The following is a 12,638-nucleotide window of genomic DNA, read 5'->3' as shown; positions in this document are numbered from 1 at the left end:
GATGCACCATTAGATTCCTATCAGTAGTTTATTAATTTATGTACAATTATCGTTTGTTCAAATTACTGTAGAGGAAATGACAAACTATCAGTGTTTAAAACAACACATTTTCTTCATATGATAAGAAAATTGGTATTCAAATATGTCTAAATGGGAAATCAATTACAATTTGCTATTTCAAATTATGTGTTCTTCTAAATTAAAAAAAGAATAGAAAACCTCCAATTACCTTTGGTAAAAAAATCATTAAAACAACTAGACATCACATATTGAATATGAAACTCAAAAGCACAAAAAATAACATGTCACATCTTTTTCATTCAGGCGCTAAGGCTCGGAAGGCGATACATTTTAAAATTTTTACTATTTTTCGGATTCACACACAAACTAAGCTCTCACCTTTCAATTTCTCTTAGGATCATCCTCCAGAAAACAAAAATAATAACACAGTCAAAGCTGATCAGAAAACTAAAGGGAAAATGGAGGACGACTGCTCAACTTAACTAAGAACACCTAACAAAAATCAGCAGTGACACTGGAATTTTCCAAATAAAGCAAATAGAAGAAGCTTCCCACCCTTTTGCTAAGCTAGATGCACTCTCTGCAAAGCAGCCATTCAGTGTTAAGCACTATGAACAATTTGTACAATATTATGATATGCTATTCATCATGACGTATTTTTGCCTTCACACAGTTACCTTCTCTTCTCTCTTAGATAAAATTTCTAAATATTTTGCTAATACAGTTTAACTGGGTTTCTGTTTTACTTGGCTTCAATCCTATCTTTGACTCCTATTTATTTATTGTCTCTTGGGATCTGATTTTGCAGTTATTCTTTACAATAGCAATTCCAGGTTTGATCATTTTATTTTGGAAACTGGTTAAGCAGGCCAGATTTACTAGGCACCTGTCATGCTAAATGCCAGTAGAGGACCCTGGAACAGGAGATAGCATTAATAATAGCTAGCATTTGTTGAGCATGTGCTAAATACCAAGAACAATAATTGATACACTACATGCATGCTACCTAAACCCTCATGAAACATATTAAAATACTTAGGTGGGTGAAAATAAATATTTAGCTCTTACTATTGTGAAAATAAAGTGAGCTAATCCTATGAAAAGTTCTTAAAAGAGAACCTCATGTCCAATTAGAGACCTAGGTTGTATTAGTGTTAGCTATTATTTCTATTACTGTAATTTTTAAGATCAGGTAACTAAATTCCATAGAGGCTATGTAACTGTCATTTGCCATTCTGTTAGTAATTGGATGAGTCATAGTTTTTGAACTGTATTTATGCAAGCCCCACAGTCAGACTTGTGCCTTTAACCCAACCAAGTTTCATTGCCTCCTCCAAACTTGAATGTCTATATGTTTTCTACCTTCCAATCAAGGGCTAGTTCATATATTTAAATGTTCTAATGAATTGCCAAGAACATTACCTTTAAAAGGGAATTTAACAGACCCTTGATTCATGAAACTCAGTGATGTAACAGGACAAAGCAGCTCTCACTGCACCTATGTCACTGTTCAAAAACCAGATCACTCAGAAAATGGTAAAAAGAGATTGTAATCACAAGATGTCCACAGAAACCAGATATTCACAGCTTTAAAGAATGTCTCATGGTTAATTTGACTTTTCTCACTTCAGAATCCCCTATCCTTCCATACCATAAAAATACTATATTTTAACATATCAATTAAAAGTAAGGTTTTTTTTTTTCTTAATTTTCCACAGTACATTTTTGTGTTACCTATGTTCCAAGCTATGGAGGAAAACTAGGAAACTTTCTCTCCGACTTTGTCTGTCTCTCTCACTACCACAAATTTTCTTTTGGTTTCCTGAACTGATGTTCATAGTCTGAAGATGCTAAAGCACACACACATATACACATATGCACATACACACACATATCACACACACACACACACACACACACACACAATTCTTCCAACAACTAGCAGGTTAGCAATTTCTTGTGAAACGCATCTGTGTTCTCACATTCATTAGGAATAGCTACCAACTTTATTTACAGCAACTATTTCTGGTTAGCTATGAAACTAAAATGTTAGCCAAATGATAAGATGCAGGGAGAAATTCAAGAGCAGCTGCCAATCTAAGAGGGCAATATTCTCACATCTGTGTAACAGTGAAATGCCCATCCTTCATCTATCAGTTCTGTGAGTCTGCAGACACATTAGGTAATCACAGTAACTGGTATAATTTAATGACACAGAGGACTATAAAATTTACCATCTATATCTGGAAACCACTACAAAAAGTTGTTTAAAATTATTGCTTAGTGTCATTAAAATATTTCCTTTTGTCAGGAAAACAGAGGTGGAATGAAGATAAGATCTTTTACAGAAGCTTCTGGTAATGCTCTGCATCTTTACATCAGCAAAAAAAAAAAAATACATTGTTTTAATTATAAGAAAATAAAGCGTTGCGTAATGAAATAAAAATGCTATCGAAACGACTCTATCTAGGGAGTGATTATTCCAGATTAACAAAACTGTATAAAAGAGTATGATTCTGATTTGAGTGATCAATTCAGTCAGACACAAGGCAAAAACTAAAGTTAAAGGAGAATGAGGACCACTGGTGAAAAGGCAATTACACCTTTAATAAAGAGCTAGAGCAAGCAAGAAGCCTGAGTCAGTCTTAAGAACTATCATACCTAGAAAAATTCATTTCATTCTCCAAGAAAATAATAGGCCTATCTTTGTAAAAAATACACACTAGGATATAGAGTGATACCAGGTATTTGCTCATACCAGTTGCTTTATTTAAAGATAAGGAAACTGAACTTCAGAAAAGTGAAATGGCATGCTACAGACTTTATGAATGGATTTTATCCACACTAGAATCCAGTTCTTCTCTTGGCCCCGTGATCTTTCCAATTCCCTAAGGGATGCATGCTACTGTGCTAGTGTTCAGTTCGGTATTTCTATTTCTTTATATAGTGCAGCCCCCTCCCTCAAGCCCAACCAGTTCCTCTCCCCAGTGGCAACCATAATTAATTGCTTATTACTTCTACAACAGAACTCTTAAATTTGTCCAGACTTTATAAAAAGATTGACTGTCTCTATGAACCAGGGTGATTTAACAGAAGAAAGTAACTGGAATTTGTGGAAATCTGAGAGTATGTAACCATTTAAAAATAGCCACATTTTTATTTTTTTAAATTATTTTTAATGTGTATTTATTTTTGAAGGAGAGAGAGAGAGACAGTGCAAGTGGGGGGAGGGGCAGAGAGAGAGGGAGACCCAGAATCTGAAGCGGGTTCCAGGCTCTGAGCTGTCACCACGGAGCCGGACGCGGTCCTCCGGCTCATGACCTGTGAAGGTGATGACCTGAGCTGAAGTTGGATGCTTAACCACTAAGCCACCCAGGCGCCCCAAAAGCAGCCACATTTTTAAAAAATCAAATCAAAGCATACTTTAACTAAACAAATGTATCTGAAGTGTTTTGGACATTATCTAAATTATCTCACATGCCACATTCCCCACTTCTCTGTACTCCTCCTCCTAATATATTCATTCTTCCTCCTCTTGGTTTTCTTTCTAACTTTAAAGAATACACCGTCACTGCTATTTCTTGTCATCAACTGTAGACTGTCTGTTCACCCCACTTGGTATTAAGCTAATCTTCCAATCCCTACTATTTCCTGCTGCTTTCTCCAAACCCCATACCAAATGCCCAGCCCCCACCATTTTTATGTGTACTGTAACATTATCATTGCTGATAATGTTTGCATTCTGTTCTGTAGTCCTGATTATCTTCTACATTTCATCTAAATATTGATACTAAAAATTTAGAACGAGTAAACACCATTTATATTTAATTAACATAAAACTATGTTCATTTAAGAGCTAACTAAAGTTCTAGGATTTTTTTAATGTTTTTTTTTAATGTTTATTTTTTGATGTTTGATTTTTTTAATGTTTATTTATTTTTGAAAAAGAGAGAGACAGAGTGTGAGCAGGCGAGGGGCAGAGAGAAAGGGAGATACAGAATCTGAAGCACACTCCAGGCTGCCAGCTATCAACACAGAGGCTGACATGGGGCTCGAACCCACAAACCGCGAGATCATGACCTGACTGGAAGTTGGATCCTCAATTGACTGAGCCACCCAAGCACCCCTAAAGTTGTAGGATTATTTTCCTTTCTTGCCTATCCTTTTCTTCTTCCTGGAGATACTACCTTTATTTTTTCCCCTGGCACGATTTTTCTTTTCTTTCCAAATACATCTTGAACAATAAATATTTTATAATGCCTCCTTTTGTCAGAGAGACTCTCACTGACCTAAGCACTCCATTTTTTACACTAATCCTATACCAGACTGGAGCAACCTAAGCTGTTTGCCTTTCAGGATTACTTCATAGCTAGCATGCCATGTCTTTTCTCTTAATTAGACATTGCTGGAATTGGACTTCAAGTAACTTTGTGAGAAAGGTTAATATTTGTGGAAAATAAATTTAGTCTTTGTAGGTCTAAATATTTCTTTATGCTACCCTTGCACTTGATTGACATTTTGAGCAGATATGTAATTTAAGTTGCAAATCATCTTTCTTCAGAAATCTGAGAATTATCTATTAATTCTTGTTTTTATTGAGATATAATTGATATGCAAATTATTCTGGTTTCAGGTGTACAACATAGGGATTCAACATTTGTATACATTGTGAAATGATGACCACCATAAGTCTAGTTACCAACCGTCACCTGCCAAAGTTAACGCAATATTGACTATATTCCCCATGTTGTACATAATATAATAAATATAATATAATATAATATAATATAATATAATATAATATAATATATTTTGATAGGTATTTATTTATTTTCTAACTGGAAGTTTGTACTTTCTTGACCTCCTGCTTCCTCAATCCCCCTCTCCTCTGGCAACCACCAATCTGTTCTCTATACCTACAAGACTGGATTTTGTTTAGTTTTGTTTCTTAGATTCCATATATAAGTGAAATTATGTGGTATTTGTCTTTCTCTGACTTACGTAACAGAATACCCTCAAGGTCCATCCAGGTTGGTTCAAATGGCAAGATTTCACTTTTTGTTATGTCTGAGTAGTATTCTACTGTGTATGTATGTATGTATATATATGTATATATGTATGTATATATGTGTACATACATACACATCTTTTTCATCCATTTATCCATCAATAGCCACTTAGCCTGTTTCCACATCCATATTTAGGCTATCGTAAATTATACAGCAATAAAAATAGCAGTGCATGTATCTTTTCAAATTGGTGGTTTTTTTTCCTTTGGATAAATACCTGGGAGTGGAATTGCTAGATCAAATGGCATTTCTATTTTTAATATTTTGAAATCCTCTATATTGCTTTCCATAGTAGCTGCACAATTTACTTGCCCACCAACAGTGCACAAGTGTTCCCTTTTCTCCACATTCTCACCAACATTTGATATTTCTTATCTTTTTGAGAATAGCCACTCTGATAGGTGTAAGATGATATCTCCGTATGATTCTGATTTGCATTTCCCTCATGAATAGCGATGTCAAGCATCTTTCCATGTGCTTGCAGTCATCTTCTTCGGAAAAATGGCTATTCAGATCCTCTGCCAATTTTTATTTTTTTTTTAATGTTTACTTATTTTTGAGACAGAGACAGACCATGAGCAGGGGAGGGTCAGAGAGAGAGGGAGGCACAGAATCTGAAGCAGGCTCTAGGCTCTGAGCTGTTAGCACAGAGCCCAACGTGGGGCTCGAACTCATGGACATGAGATCATGACCCGAGCCGAAGTCGGACGCTTAACTGACTGAGCCACCCAGGCGACCCAATCCTATGCCAATTTTTAAATCAGATTGTTTTTGTTATTGAGTTTTAAATTCTTTATATTTTTTAAATATTAGCTCCTTACCAGATATAGGATTTCCAAATATCTTCTCCCACTCAGTAAGTTGCCTTTTTGTTTTGTAGCTTCTTTCCTTAACTGTGCAGAAGCTTTTTAGTTTGATATAGTCCCATATGTTTATTTTTGCATTCGTTTCCCTTGCGTTTGGAGTCAGATCCAAAAAGAGATTTCTAAAGCCAATGTCAAGAAGCTTATTGTCCATATTTTCTTCCTCAAGTTTTATGGCTTCAGGTCTTATATTAAAGTCTTTAATCCATTTTGAGTTTATTTTTGTACATGGTATAAGATAATGAGGCACCTGTGTGGCTCAGCTGGTTAATCATCTAACTCTTGATTTCAGCTCAGGTCTTGATCTCAGGGTTATAAGTTTAAGCCCTACATCAGGTTCTGCACTGGGCTTGAAGCCTACTTTAAAAAAAAAAGATAGTAATCCAGTTTCATTCTAATGCATATATCTGTCCAGTTTTCCCAACATCATTTATTAAAAAGAGTGTGCTATCCCTACTGTATATTCTTATCCATTTTATCAAAAATTAATTGACCAAAAATAGGCGGATTTATTTCTAGGTTTTCTATTCTGTTCCACTGATCTGTGTGTATGTTTTTAAGCTAGCATCATGCTATTTTGATTACACAGCTTTATAGAATATTTTGAAATCAGGGAGTATGATACCTCTGGCTCTTTTTCTCTTTATCAAGATTGTTTTTGGCCAGTCAGAATTTTCTGTGCTTCTATATAGATTTTGGAATTATTTGTTCAAGTTTCAAAAAAAAAAGCCATTGCATTTTGATAGGGATTGCATTAAATCTATATTGCTTTGGGTAGTATGGTCATTTTAATATTAATTTAATAGCAATTCTTCCAATATGTGAGCACAGAATACCTTTCCATTTATTTGTGTGTTCTTCAGTTTCTTTTATACTTACACACTTTTCATGCACCTCCTTCATTGAATTTACTCCAAGGCAATTTATTCTTTCTAACTGGAAGTTTGTACTTTCTTGACCTCCTGCATCCATTTGACTTCCTCAATCCCCCTCTCCTCTGGCAACCACCAATCTTTTACCAATGAGTATAAGAGGGATTGTTTTCCTGATTTCTCATTCTGATAATTCGTGATTAGTGTACATAACAGATTTTTGTATACTGATTTTCATTCCTGCAACTCTACTGAATTAATTTATTAGCTCTAAAAGGCTATTTTAGGTGGAGCCTTTAGGATTTTCCATATATAATACCATATCATCTACAAATAGTAACAGTTTGACGAATTCCTTTCCAACTTGGATGCATCTTACTTCTTTTTGTTGCCTAATTTCTCTGGCTAGGGTTTTCACTACCATGTTGAATAAAAGTGAAGAGACTGGGCATCCTTGTCTTGTTCCTGACCTTAAAGGAAGAGCTTTCAGATTTCCATAGTTGAGTACGATATTAGCTGTGGGTTTGTCATATACGCCCTTTATTATGATGAGAAATGTTCCCTCTAGACTCACTTTGTTGAGAGTCTCTATCGTAAATGAATCCTGAGATTTATCAAATGTTTTTTCTGCATCTGTTGAGATGATTGTATAGTATTTTGCTTTCATTTTGTTAACATGGTGTATCATTTTGATGGACTGTGGATGTTGAGCCATCCTTGCATACCTGAAATACATCCTATTTGATCATGGGATATGATAATTTTAATGTATTGCTGAACTTGATATCCTAATATTTCATTGAGGATTTTTGCATCTATGCTCATCAGGAATATTGGCCTCTAATTTTCTTTTTTTATGATGTCCTTGTCTGGTTTTGGTGTCAGGGTAATGTTGGCCTGGTAAAATGAGTTTGGAAGCTTTCCTTTCTCTTGAGTTACTTGGAAGAGTTTGAGAAGGATAGGTACTAAGTCTCTGAATGGTAGAATTCACCACTGAGGCAGTCTGGTCTTGGATTTTTCATATTTGGGAGGTTTTCATTACTATTCAAAATCTTCTTATTAGTGATTTGTCTATTCAGATTTTCTATTTTCTCAAGTTTCATTCTTGGAAGACTGTTATGTTTCCAAAAATATATCTTCTTGCTGGATTGACCCCTTTATCATTATGCAATGCCCCCTTTGTCTTTTATTATAGAATGTTTTAAGTCTAATTTATCTGATAAGGGTTTCTTTTTGTTTCCATTTGCAGGGAATATCTTTCTGATCCCTTCACTTTCAGTCTTTGTGTGTATTTACTTCTGAAGTGAGTCTCTTGTAAGCAGCATATAGACTGGTGTTGTTTTTGTTTGTTTCTTGTTGTTGTTTTTAATGATTCTGTCTTTTAATTGGATAATTTAGTCTCTTTTTCTCTCCTCTTTTGTGGCTTGATGATTCCTTAGCTTATGTTTAGTTTTCCTTTTGCATTTTCTTTTGTGTATTTACTATAAGTTCTTGTTTTGTGGTTACCAATGGGTTAATATATATCATCTTCTGCAAATAGTCTATTTTAATTTAATGTCAAGTGAAATTTAAACACATTCCAAAGCTACATTTTTACTCCCCCTGCACATTTTATGTTTTGATATTACACTTTACATCTCTGTATTTTACGTATCCCTTAACTAATTATTGTGGCTTTAATTTTACTATTTTTTCTTTTAACATTCATACCAGTTTTGTAAAAGCATTTGATCCACTACCTTTCATATATATTTATATTTTCCAGTGAAATTTTTACTTTCTTATGTTTTCTTATTGTTAATTAGTGCCATCTGTTTTCAGCTTAAATCTGTTGATTTAGCAGTGATGAACTCCTGTGACTTTTGCTCCTCTGGAGAACTCTTTAGCTCTCTTTCAGTTCTGAATGATAATCTTGCCAAGTAGAATATTCTTGGTTGGAAGGTTTTTTTTGTTTTTTGTTTTTTGTTTTGTTTTGTTTTGTTTTGTTGTTTTCCTTCAGGACTTTGAATATGTCATGCTACTCCCTTCTGGCTTACAAAATTTCTGTTGAGAAATCTGTTGATACTCCTATGGGGGTTCCCTTGTATGTAATAATTTGTTTAATTCTTGGTGCTGTTAATATTCTCTCTTTAACTTTTGATGTCTTCACAATGTACCTTAGTGTGTATCTCTTTGGATTTTATTTGGAATTCTCTGGGCTTCTTGAACCTGGATATCTCTTTCCTTGCCTAGATTAGGGAAGTTTTCAACCATTATTTTCCAATAAGTTTACTACTCCTTTCTCTCTTCTACTTCTGGGACCCCTAAAAAGCAAATGCTATTCCACTTGCTGTTGTCCCACAGGTCCATAAGTTATCTTTCTTTTCCTTTTTTTTTTCTTTTTGCTGCTTTGTCTGGGTGAGTTCTATTATCTTTACTTCCAGTTCATTGATTTGTTCTGCTTTACCAGTCTGCGACTGAATGCATCTAGTATATTTTTCAGCTCAGTTACTGTATTCTTCAGCTCTGTGACTTTTATTTGGTACTATCTTGTATTTTCTTCCTTCTTATTGATGTTCTGTGTTCACCCATTCTTCTCCAGAGCTCAGTAAGCATCTATATGATCATTAATTTGAATTCTTTTTTTTTTAATGTTTTATTTACTTTTAAGACAATGCAAGAGACAGAGTGCAAGCAGCGGAGGGGTAGACAGAGGGAGACACAGAATCCGAAGTGGGCTCCAGACTCTGAGGTGTCAGCCCAGATCCTGACACGGGGCTCAAACTCACGAACCGTGAGATCGTGACCTGAGCTGAAGTTGGGACACTTAACCAACTGAGCCACTCAGGCGCACCTAATTTGAATTCTTTATCAGGTAAATTACTTATCTCCATATCATTAAGATCTTTTTCTGAAGTTTTCCCTTATTGTTTTGTTTGGAACATATTTCTCTGTTTCCTCATTTTCCTTGACTCTCTTTTTATATGTATGAGGTGAAACAGCTACCTCTCTGTCTTAAAGGAGTGGCCTTGTGGAGGTGATGAAACTTCTCATTCAACCTTGCCCTAGCTTTTGCTTGTCTCTCAAATCCTTGACCATCTAAATTTGCCTGATTTATTCTTCATATTCCCCCATTTTTGAGGGTGTGGCTAGAGCTGTCAGTGGTCCAAAGGAAGGAATCTCATTTAGCGCCTAGTTTCAGATTGACTGGAAAGTCAGACCCTCACACAGCAGCTTTTGAAGTATACAAATACATATAGCCCTGTGGGGCCACAATCATAATCCCTGGTGGTCTCTAAGCCAGGAGATCTGGAGGTGTCCCTGGGTGACAATTCCAAAAATCAGAGCTCCAGATGAGTTTATAAGTTCTTTTCTGGAAGGCCTTGTCACACTGTAACAAGGGCAAGAGGGAATGCAAGGATGGTGTTTCCCTGTTTACATCCCAAGGGAGTGCCTCCTTAATCTATAGACGTGCATGAAGTCTGAGTCGTTTCCCTCTGGTTGAAGCTCCAGGCTGAGAGGCCTTTTTCACAGGAAGACTGGGTTTGTGTTTTGGTCTGTTGTCTGTGCAGTGCCCTGAAGGTGGCTGCCTGCCAAGAACTGGCTTTCCAAGTGTTGCATTCCCAAGGAGCTCAGGAATGCCAGTCCCATTGGCCACTAGCGTCTCCCCCTTTATAGACTGTATGCATCTGCTGGCTTTAGAAGCATCTGGAGAGGGTAGGGAGTAGGTCATGGTTGCTAACTTCAAAAAGACAGCTAGAAAATGTATGTGTGCATGTCCGTGGGCTTTGAAAATATGATGGGAGAGGGCTTTATCTGTACCCCACTGGCTTCAGGCTGGGAGTGGAAGAATGCCATGACCACTCACATTTGCCAGCCTCAGCAGGGAGCAAGAAAATATCACAATGGCTCAGCTCACTAACTTCAGTTAGTGAGCAGGAGAATCCCACAACAATTCACACTCACCTGCCCCAGCCAGGGAGCAGGGAAATTCTACAACCACTCCCACTGACTTCACACAGCAGCAGGATAGTGCCATGACTGCTAGCCCATGACTGTCCTAGAGAGGCAGTGGGAGGGCACCATGTATGAGCTTACCCACCTGATGGCAGGGTAGGTGGAAAGTGCAGAACATTTGCCAGCGCCTCTAGTCTGGGGAGAGTTTCAACTGTCCTCTGTCCCTCCAGCAGATGCTTTCAGGTCAGCAAATAAATTTCCTTCACATGTAGTCTAGGTGCTTTTCAGTTGTTTTTTTCCCCTGGGTCTGAGGTGAGGGAGACTATACGTGAGCCATTGAACAGGGAAATTTCAGTTTCCTTGGTATTGTGGGTCTCTTGGGCATCAGCCCCACTCACATTTTGGGGCCTTGCACCTCTGGTGTGGACCATGGGAAGCTGGGGTGCCTGATGTGAGACATCAAGGCTTTGCTCCTCCAGGAGAAGTGCTGCATGAGTAAGATCCCTCCCTATCGTGTGTGGCCAGGCTAGGGTGCCGATTTTGTGAAAGACTGTGTCTCTGCCTCTCCTACCCTTCCCAATATGGTTTTTTTATCCTCTGATTTAGAGAAGTTCATCTAGTTTTCAGAATCTTTTCAGAGGGAAATGGTATTCATATGTAACTGAAGATTTGGTGTGTCCACGGAAGGAAGTGAGTTCAGTGTTCTCCTATGCCCCCATCTTGTGGAAGTCTCATATTAATTCTTTAATATTTGTTCTAACTATATTTTTAGTTTTCTTACACAACTCTAAGTAGTAAAAAGTCACACTTCAGGGATGTTCACCATGATTCTTATGTGTTTCCTTTTTTTTCTTTTTGTTTGCACTGTTGAGATATTTTCTTTATCAGAAATTATAAAATGTCTCTTAAACTATTAATTTGAAAATCTTTAATTTCCATAATGTTTCTTCATTTATTGTGTCTCTTCCATATCATCCTTGTTTTATAAGTATTTTCTTCCATCTCTTCAAGGATTTTAACGTTTTTGCCTTTCTTATGATCTTTTAATTATCTGTTCCCTACAAGGTCACTTTACTGTTAGTGGTTTTTCAATTATCTTGGTCTCTCTTTTCATGTTGCAGACTTTTCTTAGTATTTTTTTTCTTACATTATATTTTAAATGTCTGGTAATCCATGGTTCCTACTTTATATTTAAGAATGAACAGGGCTCCTGGGTGGCTCAGTCAGTTGAGTGTCCAACTCTGGCTCAGGTCATGATCTCACCACTCATGGGTTCAAACCCCGTATCCAGCTCTGTGCTGACAGCTCAGAGCCCGGAGCCTGCTTCGGATTCTGTGTCTTTGTCTCTCTCTGCCCCTTCCTCCCTTTCTTTCTTTCTTTCTTTCTTTCTCTCTCTCTCTCAAATAAACAGTAAAAATTAAAAAAAAAAAAAGAATGAGGGAACAGAAAATACTGAGTCTTCTGTATTTGAGTGGGTCTTCTTGGTTAGAAGACTTTGTTTTAGGATAAGCAACTTGCTGATCATTTAGGCTTGTAGAGTCTAAGTGTCAAAATAAAAGGGACTTTATCCTATGGTTCTAGGATGTGTCCCTAGTTGCCCTTATTGTCCCTCAGCCATGTAAGCAATTTCATTAGTTTGTACTAAGGAGTGTAGTGAGAGAGGTGATGAGAAAAATGTGCTATAGGGACATTTGCCTAAGAAGTAGAATTGGTAAGTAGAAGGTTGGTTATTCCAACTATACATGTTGATTAATTATTTTGTTTCAGACTCAGTGTCTCACCTCTGCTCTCCTTTTTTCTTGGCATGGAACTCAAGCCTTTGGGGGGCTGTTCAGGGCACAGTGTCTCCCTCTTCAACTTCAGGCCACTTTCCTATA

At 36.8% G+C, this 12,638-nt stretch overlaps 1 protein-coding gene across 3 annotated transcripts in view; it reads right to left on the bottom strand.

Annotated features, from left to right (window-relative positions):
• GALNT13 (polypeptide N-acetylgalactosaminyltransferase 13) overlaps window positions 1–12,638 on the bottom strand; it is a 550,480-nt gene that overhangs the window by 527,404 nt on the left and 10,438 nt on the right. The window lies entirely within an intron of this gene.

The sequence above is a fragment of the Prionailurus bengalensis genome, chromosome C1 (genome assembly GCF_016509475.1).
Source record: "Prionailurus bengalensis isolate Pbe53 chromosome C1, Fcat_Pben_1.1_paternal_pri, whole genome shotgun sequence".
NCBI lineage: Eukaryota > Metazoa > Chordata > Mammalia > Carnivora > Felidae > Prionailurus > Prionailurus bengalensis.
This window is presented reverse-complemented; position numbering and strand designations above follow the sequence as displayed.